The following is a 15,041-nucleotide window of genomic DNA, read 5'->3' on the forward strand; positions in this document are numbered from 1 at the left end:
GAGAAAAAACTGAATTGTCAACACCAGTAAAATATCATTTGTATATTAATGTATATCATTAAATTGCATTCACTGATAAGGAGGCATAGACAACTGTCAGTGGGGAGTCTACTTGCTGCAACATTTCTCAAATAAAATTTGGCAGCACAGATCAAGTGCATTAAAATTGTTCATACCCTTTGAATCAGAAATGCAACTTTTAGGATTGTATACTATGGAAAACATGAGCTATGGGGTCGAAGATTAATGTGTGAAGTTGGTCATTACTTCATCATTTACATTGGGCAAAACGATACCTACCTAATATTACCATGATCACTGAAGAGTTAAACTGTGGTGTATCTACGAGATGAAATATCATGTGGCCATTACAAACCATATTTTCAGTATTTATCAAATGACAGAATGTTCACTTTATATGGTTTAATTTAAACCTTGATTTTCAAACTACGTTTGTAGTATTATTCAGCTTTTTTATAGAGAAAAGTGGTATGTGTATCCCCTAGAAGTCATACTATTTTTTCTTTTGTCATAGGTAAAATATAAATATAATTTAGAGAGGGTATGCATGTTCTGCACTGAAGGAATAGAAGTTCTCATACAGTGAGGGAAAGAGAAAGTGCGAATTTAGGAGCTATACATACCACTGTTAAGGTACAGACTTTGGATAATTACAAGATGGAATGACAGTAGAAGGGCCTTATGAAGTAGAAGCTAGGTGGTGTCACAAAATGGAAATTAAGTGAGCAAAGAAAGCTGTGACTATTTGACCCACTCAGTTTTATTCTCAAATCAATTCTTTTACCTTCCGTATTATTTCCTAGGGCTGGCATGACAAATTATCACAAACTGGTAGCTGAAAACAACCGACATTTAGTCTCTCACAGTTCAGAAGGCCCGAAGTCCAAAATGAAGGTGTGGGTAAGGTTGGTTCCTTCTAGAGTCACTGAAGGAGAATCTGTTCCATACTCTTCTCCTAGCTCTTTGTGACTGCCAGCAATTTTTGGTGTTCTGTAGCTTGTAGCTGCACCCCTCTAATCTCTGCCTCCATAGTCACCTGGCCTTCTTCCCTTTGTGTCTTTCTGTGTGTCCTCTCCTCTTCTTTTAAGGACATCAGTCATTAGGTTTAGGACTCACCCGAATCCACCATGACCTCATCTTAATTTAACTAACTACATCTGCAAAAATCCTATTTCCAAATAAAATCACATTCCAAAGCACCGATGGACATGAATTTTAGGGGGGACACGGTTCAACTTTTCCTTTTTATTTTGTTCATCTTGGAATGGGGAGAGGAAGTCAAGATGAAGGTTGAACCATCTACCATGAGCAAGTCAAAGGTGCTCTGTGAATAAACCTTAGAACTGGAATGAGACAGGTACAGCTTCCTCAGCAAATGAAGGGAGGAGGTATGTGGAAACGTCATGCTATAGCGGGTTGGGTACAAACTCAGCTCAGTAAGAGTTGTGCTTGAACTATCTGTTTATATTGTGCATGAAAGTTATTGTGACTAAAATTTTTCCTTTAGAACACAAGATTTGCCTTATAATTTTTGGTTAGTAGTGGTTTATGTTGTAGCTGGGAGAGACATGGTTTAAATCTGAGAAAGTATTCTTCGCTATTGGGCATAGTTCCCAGTTCTTGATTTCTACCTAAGCAACGCTGTCTTAAACACAAAGTTTAGGAATGAACAGAACATATAACCTAGTGTAAGCACATATCGGGGAACAATACCTTTACATCTATGTGTGGCATTTGTAAAAACCAATTTTATAATTGTGCATGTGAGGCATTCACCAACTTCCCACCCTCTTGTTTTGGTAGCTAATGTATTCTTCTGCATTTAGATGTTCGGTGGCTAATAAGAGTTAGCTAATTATACAGCGCTACAGAGCCTGCATAGCTCGCAGTCTTCTTAGCAATTATTCACTGAAAATGTTTTTAATTCTCTTTGATGACATTTTCAAATATAACTTATTTTTTCCTTAACATTGCCCTATAACCCCTTATTAGGAATGCTAATCTGAAAACTTAATAACTAGACAGCTCTCTGTTATTATAACAGCAGCTCCTTTACATATTTAGTCTTTATAAACCCAGCCCTAGCCTTGCTTCATTCCTTAGACAATTACCAAGAGCTGAGGCCTCAACCCTCCGATGCCAGAAGGGGCATCTGGTAGCTTTCTTGCTTGCTGACAGTGCAGCTGGCACAGTCATGAGGCCTACTGTCGTGAGAGTAGCGAATTATTACTAAAGAAGAATGTGTGGTCTTAAAATTATTTTTATAATTTCCCAGAAAAATGTGATCGCTATCAGCAAGAAATTCCAGGATTCCTATTTTTCTCAAAAACATTTCTAAGCAGAATAGGATATCACAATAGTATTTTCTAATATTGTATTTAAGAAATAGAAACATAGTGTTAAACAGATTTTAAGTAATTCATTTCAATTATCAGGTCAAATTAGGAGAGGGACAAGTCATAAGTTTCATCAAAGTTTGATACTGTCAGGCAGCCTGCTTTATAGAAACCCTTTGATCAGATCTGTTGGCCTATTTTTCAAATTTGGACTAGACTACCTCACTTTCTTTTGTCCTTTCCTATTAATAAAGGGTCAGAGTAGGAAAATGTCCAAAAGACAAGTAATAGTTGGGAGAAGATAGATATAAGAATCTAGCTAAGACAGCACTAGCTATAGTTTATAGTTTAATGTTAGTTTAACGTTAATATAGTTTAATGTCAGTTCCTTGGATCTCATCGAGGGTTGAAAAAAGAACATGTCAGGAACATTTTGCATCCTTTGCTAAATCTCTGCTAAACACATTGTACATTGATAGCTTAGTTTCCCCTATATAAGAATTCACATGACATATTCGTTTCAGAATTTAATGACATAGAGATGTCTTCTACTTCAAAAGAACTAATGTATTTTCTTTTTATCTGAAAATGAAAACCATGAAACCCACTGTGTTAAACATCCAGTAACCACATGGAGCTAAACATCTCCCTTGAAACTCCCCTTGTCTGCCTTTTTATAGTTATATACTTTCTCACTGAGTCTTGCACATAGTCATAAATATGAGAAGTACAATGAAAGGAATACAGACATTCCTATTTGCTGTCATTACTCCTATGTACTATTATCATTTTGCTCTGTAACACATATTTTTGGGTAGAGAAATCTATAGTTTATAGAAAATGGGAGTAAGTTATGCATAGCATTTTATAACTTGATATTTTACTAAAAACTTTACTATTAATATGCATACCATCTTGGATGAATCCAAAAGAATTGTGCTGAATAAAAAAAATAAAATCCCAAATATTACATACTACGTGATTCCATTTATATAGTAATCTTGAAATGACAAAATTATATAGATAAAGTATGGATTAGTAGTTGCCAGGGATTCGGAGTGGGAGGAGGAGTGGGGTGTGGCTATAAAAGGGCAACAGCAGGGATTCTTGTGGTGATGGAACTGTTCTGCATCTTGACTATGTCAATGTCAATATTCTGGATAATACATGGGATTACAGTTTTGTAGGATGTTACCATTGGTAAAAATTAGGTAAAGGGTACATGGGCCCTCGCTATAATATCTATTACAACTGCATACAGATCTACAATTATGTCAAAAAATGTTCCATTAAAAACATTCTGTGATCATCTCTTCATGTCAGTAGTTATATGTCAGTATTTCAGTGGCTGCATAATACTCCACAGCTACTTTATAATTTCTTACGAAGTTAAAATGACAATCACCATACAACCAGCAATTCTACTTTGAAGTACTATCCCAACTGAAATGAACACTTAAGTTCACACAAAACATTCTATACACAGACATTTAGAGATGCTTGCTGCATCCTCACCAAAAACTGGGAAGAATCCAAATGTCCTTCAACTGGTGAATGAGTAAGTAAACTATGGTATAGCCACGTGGTAAACTATTTACTGTCCATCAGTTTAAGGAAATGAACTATTGATACGTGCAACAATATGAATCAATCTTAAATACATTAAGTTAAAGAAGCCAGACTCAAATGTTTGCATAATATATTATCCCATTTATGTGACATTCTGAAATAATAAAAACTATGGGGACAGATTGATGATTAAACATTGACTGAAGCTGGGTGGCAAGGAGGGATTGTGTATGTGTGCAGAGATTGTCTTTATAGAGACATGAGGGAATTTGGGGGGCTTGATGAAGCATAATATCTTGAATGTAGTGTTATCCAGCCACAAATATTTGTTGAAATTTGCAGAACAAAAAAAGACGTGAATTTTGTCAAATGGTAATTTGCATAGTATAGAATACATAATTTACCTTAAAAGATATAATTTACCTTAAAATATAATTTCCCTTTAAAGAGTCATGTAATAAGCAAAGAGTGTCCATGATTAAAAACCAGTAATAGTAAATCAAGCTATTTTCTGAATTCTAGGATAGTTTTTCATATTAAAAACATCAAGGAAAAAACACAGAACTATAACTTCACAGTATACTAGTTTTTCCTTATATCTTTAAGAAAAAAATACCTCCTAGGAATAAATAATTTTACTGATGGACATTAAGTATGACCAAGTTAACTTGATAAGCATGGGGTATTTCTGGATATCTTGACTAAATACAAATAGAACAGGTCATAAGATTATTTAATTAGCTCAGTTTTATTCTATTTCCCAGACACTCCTTATGACTCTTAACATAATACTTAAGAAGGCATTATTAAAACTTCTTAATTTTATAGTCTCCTCTTAAATCAGTTATAGGCGTTTAAGCAGCTCTGTCCTGACCTACATGAACCACATGTAACAAGCTATTCTTTTCTTTGGGAGTTAGAATCTCAGTGCCTTGTTACATTAGTGTTGTGTATACGGAGTGATTTTGTTTCAGATCCTTTTGAAGGTAGAGGAACGGATGCTAATTATCCTAATATTAACGAGTCTTCCATTATATTAATAAAGCTCTATATTTGAGAACATGAAAAAAGTATTTCGAAGTCGGGTATGAGGAAAACAAGAGTGAATTACATCGTGTGTTTGCAAGTCCAGGGTATTGTTGAAAGCTGGCATTTCTTTCTATTTGTAAAGAATATGTTTATATCATATTTAAGAGTAGTCCTTTTAAAAACATGAAATTCATTTATATTACATTTAACATTAGTCATTTTTAAAATATGGAAGTTTAGCAACTTCAGTTAGTGCTTCTAACTGAATAGCTAATCAATAAATGTAATAAATGTTAGCAATATGAAAAAAGAGAAAAATCTACTTACACTTACTGGCTGTGTGTACACAAACACGCTGTTACTGAATGACATTATAGTAGGAAAAATTCTAAATCAGTATTACATGACCGTGGCATTTCACGTGACAAAAAAAATGAATGTTCTTTGTTACCTTTGTATTGTTGTTCAACAAATAAATGAGGTCATAGTGTAGGAACTCATAAAAGTCTTTCCTAACTAGGTATACATTTTAGTGAAAAAGAAAACAAAACCATCTGGCCCAACTTTCAGTATTGTACCTCACAATAAAAATGACGTGATTATGTCACGGTGTGGGTGTGTGATCCAGTTATCAGTAATTTAAAATATTCACTAATGGAAAAATGGTTATAAATATTTACATAAATCCCTTGATGTTGATAAACTTCTATAATTACTTTTTCATATATTGTTTCAAGTAAATGAAGGAGAGGTATCCATAAGCTCTATTTGAAATATGAGGACAGTCATAAACAGGTGAAGAGATAACACTGTTTGTGATTACCTCCAGATAGGATAATGCTATGTGTTTTGAGAAGTAGTCTCAGGAACAGAAGGAAGGGGAAAGAGGACCAACAGTTGGGAAATTTATGGCTGAGTATGTTTAGCATGTAACTTCTATTAATATCATATTATCAAATATCATATTATAATGAATAATGAATATATAATTTATGATTGAATAGAATTCAGTTAAGGTAAGAGCTGTCAAAAGTAAGCTGGGTCTCTTCTTGAATGACTGGATCAAAGGTGAAATGTTGAATGGGAATTGGGCATATTTTCTCATCCCACCTCTAAGAGTTCAAACTGTACTCTTTGGAGTCCTGTGTGGTACTGGGGGTGTTGAAAGAAGCTGAAGATTAGAGCCAACTGCTGCAGCCAGGGTGAAGTGCTTTCACTGGCACTGTGCTGACAACAAAATAGTGACCAAACAGGAAGGAATTCCTTCTTTCCTCCTCCTTTTTAATCTCCCCCTGCTGGTGCCATGTGTTGGTAGAGCCTATTAAGATGGTTAATTGACAAATGAAAAATGTAATTTACAAAGTCCTAACCAGTGACATCTTGATAGATGTTTAACAACTAGATTCTGGGAGAAAAGAGAAAGCCCAAATTTGTAGAGCTTGTCTATATTTATGGTAAAAATACTTCCACCATATTTGATTGCAAAATATTAAACATGATGCGACAGTATGAAGATACTATTCAGATATAATACTGATACGATTGATCAAAATAATCTCAAAGCAGATAATAGTAAAATGTAGTAAAGTAATTATGAAGTGAGATGTTTGGAGTATTCATTTTCTTTTTCTTTTTTTTTTGTCCACACCATGTGGCATGTGGGATCTTAGTTCGTGACCAGGGTCAAACCCATACCCCCTTCAGTGGAAGCGCAATGTCTTAACCACTGGACTGCCAGGGAAGTCCCTCATTTTCTTTTATTTAGTATAATTTAATTTTGTTTGTGTAATTTAATTTTTAAATAATGACTATTTAACAACCAGCTGTCAAAATTCCTGAAAATTTAACAATTGGCTCTCGTGTTCTGGTATGTATTAGCTCTAGTACATCATAGGGTCCCAGCCCAACATCACAAAGTACAGGATAGAAGATTAGATACAGATACAGCTCACCCCTTTACTTATTCAGTTCATTTACTCATTTGAACAACTTTACGCTCTAACAAGAATCAACTGTCCTTTGTACAAAGATGCACTCACCCTCATCCCCAAAAAGGTTAGACACAAAATTCCAACCGTCTCTGTCTCTCTCTCTGGGCAATGATAGTACTCCTCTTATTCTGTCAGAGTTCTACTTGGATATATAAGAAGCTAAAGAATAAATTTTAAAGAAAAAATTTAACTTTAAGAATAAAGTTAATAAGTATTAACTCCCAACAATCCTTATACACAATAATAAGAGAAAAGAGGGAGTAAAAAGGGAATTAGTTAATATATACAGATATGTTAGCTACTGTATATAAATTAGCTATGTATGTAACAAGCAAAGAAGATGGTATGTGCAGCTGCTACAATCCTTTTTACTGTAAATGGCCATGGAGTTACAGTTGATACTTATACCTTTCTAATTTCACTGGCCATTCCATTTTCTGTCAAGGCAGCACCATACATTGTTGTAATTCTTTGCCTGGTGATTAACTGAAGATTTGGAATCGTCAGTAGCCTTTTTTCCCTTCGATTTTCCATTAACTTTTACATTTGATATGGAAATAATAAGCATCTGAAAGAATCCCTAGTATTTCAGACAAAGTCATTGTATAGCAAAAATCCATTTTTACCCTCAATAATCAGGAACAGTTATCCCCAGTATCTCATTCTTCACCTATTGGTCCAGTGATACAGAGCCCAAAGTGTCCAGGTGACAGTCTCAACTCTGAAATCAATAGAGGTATTATTATGTCTCCTGATAAAACCCTTTCTCTCCTGATATTTAAGACCCCAAACAGTCCAGAAAAAAATTATCTGAATGGATTATTAGGTGTAATAGCAGTGAGAGTCACTCTCACTTTTTCTTGATTCCTATACCTATTACTATAGAATGGAAGAAACAACACTATGTATAGGTTGCTGATCTAATTAGAATCTGTATCATGTAAGATAGTACTCCAGTATTTCATGGCATTTATTTCACAACTAGCACCATAACTGAGTCTCTATTAGGCTTTTTTTTTTTTTTTTTTACTGTTCTCTCAGGCCAGCTCCTTCAGGATGATGGGTTATATGATAAGACCAATGATTCTATGGGCATGACCATTGCTGAAACCTCTTTTGCAGTAAAATCAAGTTCTCAGTAACAAGAAACATTTTGTGGAATATGCATAGAATAAGGCATTCCATAAATTCACAGATGGTAACATTGGCAGGGACAGCAAATTCGTATCCAAAATGCATGGCTGTTCTATTGGCCCAGTGAACATAAAGCTGCCAGGAAGGGGAAAGTTCCTTCTTCCTTCCTCCTGGCTTCCTATTTTCTTCTAGTTTTTGCTATTGTCAGGAAACCAGTTTACAAAGGAACACTATAGTTTGCTGAGTCTAATCCCAGTAGCTACACAATGCTGACTACAGAAGAGTTGCTTTGAGTTCAAGAATCTAGCTTAACATTCCACCAGAACATTCCACCTCTTAGCTACTGAGCCTTTCTATGCTACTTGTGTAAAAAATAGTTATCCTCTCTTCCTCTCATGCTCATGGTCACATTCTGAAAAAGCTAAGTAATGTTACTATTATTTAATGAAGAGCCACATTAAATAGGAGACAGTATTACTGAAGAATCCCCCCTCCTGCCCTCCCCACCCTCCATGCAAAGTCCCAGCTTTGACACATGGCAGCTTGGAGCAATAACTCACGAATAGAATTTGCTATATGAAATCTAGTAGAAATATTTTAACAAATGCTAATGATCATGGATAAATGCTTAACTACTCACATATAGAACGGAGGGAACTATAAATATCATCTTAAATAAAGCAAGATGAGACAGCTTTTAATATTAAGGAATTGGGAACATATGGTCTGTTTGCAAAATCTGGAAATAGCCTACTTGGGTCTAGAGGAAGAAATGAAGAATGGAAGAGGCTCAAAATCTTCTCTGTGTCCTTATATATTTTTTACTTCCTGTCTTTCTACGTGGAACTACTGTTACTTTTATATTGAAAAATTTTATAGTGACAGATGGGCAAAAATTTCATTAAATAGTTAAATTGTAATAGTGAAAGTTATGCTTTCTTTAGAGTTATACCTTTTCACCAAATAGCCCTCTCCACTCCACACCACCCCAGAGAAAAGTCCTGGGGAGGAAGGTGAAAATGCTGAGTGGAAGGTAGAGAAAATTTCTCATATACTAAGAAACCTATTTGAGTACTCTGAAAGAATGATTGCACTTTTGCAATTCTTCACCCTTCCCTTATGTACTCTCTTGGCTATGTAATGTCTTTTGTAATTTCTTTCTTGGCTTTGTAATTTCTCCTACTAAAATATGCAGAGCATATTTTCATGACCTCTGACTTTTGGGTTGGGCCAAGTGACTCACTCTGAACAATAGGATAAAGTGGAGATGATAATGATAATGTTGCAGTTTCTAGCCCAGGCTTTAATAGAGCTTGCTGGTTTGCGCTCACTTTCTTGTACTTCTGCCATGACCAGGAGAACAGATTTCTCTGTTGGTTCATGGAGGATGAGAGACTCTTGGAGCAGAGCCTTTCCAGTACACCTGAGTCTAGGTCAGCTTATCTGCAGATGAACAAGCTAAATAGATGCTTATTGAGCATCGTGTGTTTGTCATGCTATGTTTTTGTGGCAATAGCTAACACACAAATTTAATGATGGCCTTATGTTTGAAGTAATTCCACTGGGATATAGTGTGAGAGAACAGAAAATAAGAAAGCTATCTTGAAAAAAATCTCTACTTCAAAGATGATAATGCCAAAGTCATCTCAAGGTTAAAACACCTCTCAGGAAAGAGATTCCAAAAACTCTCTGGGTAACTGTTGCTCTTTGGAAGTTTTTCCTTCTAAAGGTGAATCCAACCTACAGTATTTCAGTTTAGGACACCTTCTTGCCATCAAGGATTTTTAAATCAAATTGATTAAAGCCTTTATTTTAGAAACTGTTTTCAACTTGTAAGGGAAAATCATTTTAAGAGGAAACTTATATTGCTTTTCAAGACTCTGGAAAACTCTGCATGGGTAATTAGTTAAAAGCTGACATTCAATTTAATTTAGAAAATATTTATTGAACCCCTATTTTTTGGAAGATATTTATTCTTGGTAACCATGTCTTAGAAATGATGAAACTGAGGGCCCTTAAAGATTAAGTGACATGACTAAGGTTGCATAGTAGATGACAGAGCTGGGATTTGAATTTAATTTTATGACTCCAAGTCTACTTCTTAGGAATCCTTTGCCAAAGAGCGGTTATGGAATGGAATGGCTTACTACCTTTAGCCCTGCATTCTGTAGCATATCTTTCTTTCATAGCCTTCTTATACAGAAGAGAGGCCTAAGAGCAAATCAACTTATCAGAATAGCTTTGGGTCTTCTATTGGTCCTTATGGTAAATATGCAACCGAATCTTGACAGATTATCCAAAAGAAAATCTTTTATGATATGAAGAGTTTTCATTCTGACATCCCTTCAAGAGAAACTTCTCAATTTTATGCATATAAACAAATAAGTTATTTTAAAAAAACTAAATTATTTTTTAAAATAGTAATGAATACACCTAATATTTATTCATCACATTATTATATGCCAGGTACTGTGCCAAGTATTTTATAAGTATTGTTATAATTATATCTTGTAACACTTCTAAGATTATGTCTATTGTGATACTCATTTTAAAGGTAAAGAAATTCAGATAGAGAGAGGGAAAGTAACTTGTCTACATACACATAGCACAAAAGTAGTAAACCTTTCATTTGAACCCATGAAATCTGAATCAGGAATACATGCTTTAAATCACTAGACCGCCTTCTAAAGAGTGCATCTCAATATCTGAAAGGTCTTTTGTTGACAATGTTCCCACGAGTGGCTGTTCAATTTGAAGACACCAGAACAAGTTCAATTGTTCTGCATAATAAAATCTGTTACAAATGTAAAGTATCAGGTAACTGATATGGGAGCTGGGGCAACAGGAGACAATGATGTTAGCTTTTTTTAGAGAACAGTATACAAGGAGAGCTCTCTGTGGTGGTATATTAGGGAAGATTTGGAAAGGGACTAGTCAATGTGTATTCATGATATTTAGCGCATGTTGTGTGTGATCTAAAATCTTCTGTTTCTCCTACAAAATATTCACTTAAAAAAATCACATATCTCTCTATTTCTTTGGTAAAGTGAAAAAACTTGGGGGCAGGGATAAAATGTGTTTTAATATTGTGTCTTCTAACAGCTTAAGGCCTAGATAAAATGGGCTCACAGTGATATTTAGATAGTAATGGTGTGGCTGTGGTTTAAAGAGGTGGTTCCTTATGTAATATAGACCCTTGGAATATGCCTGTCCTTTGGCAGCCTCAGGAAACATTTTTCTCTTGAGCTTTTGGTCTATTTTTATTTTTTGGTCAATATTAAATGCAAAATTGGGTCTGACTTCCCTTTTTAATGCTGGCTGCTATGCATTTCAAATTCATCCGTCTAATACTGATTTTTTTTTTTTACCAGTTGTAGACCTTTATTTATATATTTAAATTATTATTAGTCTCTATTTCATATCTGTAAAAGGGGAAACTCACATAACTGTAATGGAGGCTAAAACTTCCCTGTACATTGTAAGAACCCAATAACTATAATTTCTTTTTTTCATTGGAGTATATATAATATTGTGTTAGTTTCTACTGTACAGCAAAGTGAATCAGCTTTAATTATACATATATCCCCTCTTTTTTGGATTTCCTTCCCATTTAGGGTCACCAGAGAGCACTGAGTAGAGTTCCCTGTGCTATACAGTAGGTTCTCATTAGTTATCTATTTTATACATAGTAGTATATGTATGTCAATCCCAATCTCCCAGTTCATCCTCCCCTTTTCCCCCTTGGTATCCATACGTTCGTTCTCTACGTCTCATCTAATACTGTTCATATTCACACAGAACCCAGAATGAACTCTGAAAAACCTAAATAACATCCTGTCTCTCCCATAGTTTAAAACTTTTTGGCTTCCCATTGCTCTTTCAATGAAATTGAACACCTTCACAAGGTGAATTAGACCTTACCTATTTCTCTAATTTTATTTTAAAATCCAATCACACTGGCTGTTCAGGGAAACACTGAAATGTGGTCCCATCTCAGGCCCTTTACACATGCTGCTCCTTCTGCTTGGAATGCTGTTTCCTCAGAAGATGGGCTCTTCTCTCATTTCATTCAAATCTCTTCTCAAATGTCTTTCCAATAGAAGGGTCTTCTCTGAGTACTCTTATCTAAAATAGTGCCTCCCTTTGTCAATTTTTACATTATCCTGATTTATTCATTGCAGTTATTACTGCCTTATATTATCAGGTCTCCCCCTCCCATAATGTAAATTCCATGAAAGAAGTATTTATTTTGGTTTGTTCCTGCTGTATCTCCAGTGTAGATAGTCTATAAATATTTGTTGTCTAAATTAATGCAACAAATGTATCCTTCTTTCCAGATCTATAACATATTCTTTTATTGTTTTACTTCCTCCACCTTTTCCTATATTTGTTCAATGTTTTCTTTGCTGAATTTTAGATTTCCTTTTAAATTCTTTCAGGAAGGATTTGTAAAATAACCTAATAAATATATAAAAGAAACTAACAAATATAAAAATAAGTAGAACACAGTCAAATTTAAACATATGTTGGACCTGGGTATTATAAACTCTAGGGAATTTTTTAATATAAACTCTGGTTTGACTAAGGTACTAAGGGAAATTGAGAAAACTAAGGAAAATAACTAAGATGGCAACTTAAAACTCGTTCAGAAAAAGCTTATAGGAATTAATTTAGTTTGAGTCCTTATACTTGGAGCCCCCTCAAAATGTAGAGAAAAAGAAATAAAAATAAAAAATGGGAGGAAGGAGAGGGAGGGATGGTGAGAGGTAAGGAAGGAAAAATGGAAGGAGGAAAGGAAGTAAAGAAAGGGGGGAGGGAAGAAAATTGTGGTCAGTAATAAAGGCCAGATGAACCTAGATCTTGGGAAGTATTTGATCCTAAGATTGCTTGAAAAAGAATCATAGAGGTACAAATTTGGTTTGATGGCTGGATGGGTCATTTATGCTGCCATGTGATACTATGTAAAGTTATAGCCTCCAGCACTCTCTTTTTGTACTTGGGGTCCAGTAATTTTCTAGGAATCTATAGTTCTGGGTTATATCAACATATACGTAAATGATCCATTATTATCCTGTCTTTTCAAATGATTTTGTCCTTTGCTTTGTTTCCACTAACTATTTTTGAGTCCTAGATGAGGTTATTCTCCTGAATTGCTATATCTGAATTTGTGGGATGGAAAGCTAATAACTCTTATTATGTGGTGGTAAAAGAGTAAATCACATGATCACCAGGTTTTGTTGTGTGGCATACATCGTGTGTTGTATGTAGTGTTGGGGCAAATGGTGGGAAAAAAAAACATGGTAAAATTCTATTTATTTATGGATATATTGAGCCAAGTTCTGGAAGAGAAGGATGAAAAAGAATAGAACTATTCAATTTTCAAAGCAGAGACAGGAGGAAATGCTGCTTTGTTAAAGGAGATGCTCTTATGCCTGCTGTTTAAATTGACTGAAAGTTTCATAATTTGGATCATTGCAAGGTTAAAGAGAACAACTGCTTCTTTAACTCTGTGATCAGCATTTGTGAATGGAGGTCTGAGTAGGAGATCAGATTGTGGTACCAAGTCTTTCTTAAGCACACATCTCTAAGCATTCTGGGTCAGTCAGTTGCGGTGAACCCACCATCAGATGTTTCTCATTCAGCTAAGCCTATTTCAAAGTTATGTAAGGCCATGACTATTGTGTGAAAGGATAAAGGAATGAACAGAAAAAAAAGCCAACGTGTAAAAGGCAAATATGTCAAAGAACATGTCTAAATAATTATTGTTTGTGGTCATTTACCCATGTTATTAATAATGATGATGGTAGTTATAAAGTAACTAGAATAAGAATCATAACAAAGTTCATGTAGCACTCATTATAATTCAGGGATTATTCTGATTGCTTATCATATATTATCTGTAACCCCTTGTGATGGTTGTGATTGTTACTCATTTTACAGAGAAGTAAACTGAGATCACAGAGCTAGTAAGAGGCAGAGCCATGATTTGATATATGGAAGTTTTGGTTTCAAGAGTCTATTTTCCTAACCACTGCATGATGGGAACCCTAATGTTTTCCCAAAGAAACTCCTAACTTGGCCTGCAAAAGCTGTGACTTCTCAATTTTTGAAATATTTCTGAAACACCCAAACCAACACGAGGGGGAAGTGTGCTGTGAAAGTAGATATGTTCTATGATGCCACTGTATCCATAGATACATTGAAGATAACAAGATATATTTTTCCCCACAGCAGATCCAGGACTCTCAGATTGGTTCCCAAGGAACTTCCTTTGCTCCCAGACCATGAAGTTCTCCCTCATCTTGTGCCTCCGGATTTGGTATGTTCTAGAAATTCACTAATGCTGTTTATTTCCCAGTCCTCCCTTGTCTAAATGAAAATTATTTTTTAGGTTTTAGTTTCCTGTTTCTTCTAAACTATTGCATATTGGTATGTTGGTGTCAGGTAAGCTTTAAGATTTAAAATTTTAAGTTTCCAGACCTATGTTTCCAGACATAGGAGCTACTCCCAAACCTGATGGAAAGAGCTTCAGAAATCCTGGACTTTTGGGAAATGAGTGTAACTGGACGGGAGTACCTTGGGGAGAGGTGAGCATGTTCGTGGGAGGTGAGAGGAAGTATGATTGTTGGATAGTAAAAGATAGCCTGAAGAAGGTATTTCCAATTTTATGTCAAATGTTTTACTCTCACTCCTTCCTTACTAACCATCTTGATTTTGTTCAGGGTGGCACTGTGACCCCTTTTCCATGCCATCTCCCCCCTCCAAAAAAAATGCCATTTCTCAGGATTCCTTTTAATTGTAGCCAAAGGAAATAGAGATTTCTGGGGTTTTCAGGAAGAAAATTTTTATTTCTTAACTGTAGGAGATATGCTTTTGTTCTCGATCATTTCCTTCTACTTTCATGGAACGTAGGTAAGATACCTGGAAGTGGACTTGCTGTCTTAGATCATGAGGAAGAAAA

The 15,041-nt window shown here is 35.1% G+C and overlaps 1 long non-coding RNA gene across 1 annotated transcript in view; it reads left to right on the plus strand.

Moving 5' to 3' along the window:
* LOC132531649 (uncharacterized) overlaps nt 1-14,444 on the plus strand; it is a 279,219-nt gene extending 264,775 nt beyond the window's left edge. Inside the window, exon 3 of the long non-coding RNA XR_009544156.1 lies at nt 14,312-14,444. This is a non-coding gene — a long non-coding RNA (uncharacterized LOC132531649). The remainder of the gene's footprint in view (nt 1-14,311) is intronic.
* Nucleotides 14,445-15,041: the final 597 nt, after the last annotated feature.

This window comes from Lagenorhynchus albirostris, chromosome 13 (genome assembly GCF_949774975.1).
Source record: "Lagenorhynchus albirostris chromosome 13, mLagAlb1.1, whole genome shotgun sequence".
Lineage (NCBI taxonomy): Eukaryota > Metazoa > Chordata > Mammalia > Artiodactyla > Delphinidae > Lagenorhynchus > Lagenorhynchus albirostris.